This window comes from Cyprinus carpio, chromosome B23 (genome assembly GCF_018340385.1).
Source record: "Cyprinus carpio isolate SPL01 chromosome B23, ASM1834038v1, whole genome shotgun sequence".
Lineage (NCBI taxonomy): Eukaryota > Metazoa > Chordata > Actinopteri > Cypriniformes > Cyprinidae > Cyprinus > Cyprinus carpio.
Genome location: NC_056619.1, coordinates 23,487,558 through 23,488,088, shown reverse-complemented (window position 1 = coordinate 23,488,088; position 531 = coordinate 23,487,558).

The window sequence follows — 531 nt, the reverse complement described above, 5'->3', positions numbered from 1 at the left end:
CTTCCTGCTACTGTAGCTAAATTTCCCATACATAAACAAAAATCTGTCTCTTTTCTTTATTTAGAGTTGATCTAGACAATACTGGAACTATCCAAAGCTCTGTTAATTCTTAAGTAATCAAAACTGCATCTCATTTATCCTATATGTCCTCTTAAGGTGTGCATTTATTTTACTATAATAAAACCATGGTTCATTTCTTTTTTATTTCTTTTGTACCTGTAACTGTCCTACGTTTTTTTTTTTTTTTTTTTTTTTTTTTTTTATATGTGTTGGTTCATTATACTGTAAAAAAAAAAAAAAGTAAAAAAAAAAAAACTTATTGCTACAAACCATCATTCAGATCGGGAATTCGCGATAACAAATATTTTGAGTTACGATCTGAGTAGTATTGGTTATAAAGCATTTTCGGTTCGGGCTTTGTTGTGAACACAAATCTTTTAAGTAATTTGCAAAACGATTCACGAACCCTCTCGATCCGAAGTTCTGATATGAATCGAAATATTCACAAACCCGTTCATAAGTTCTGATCTA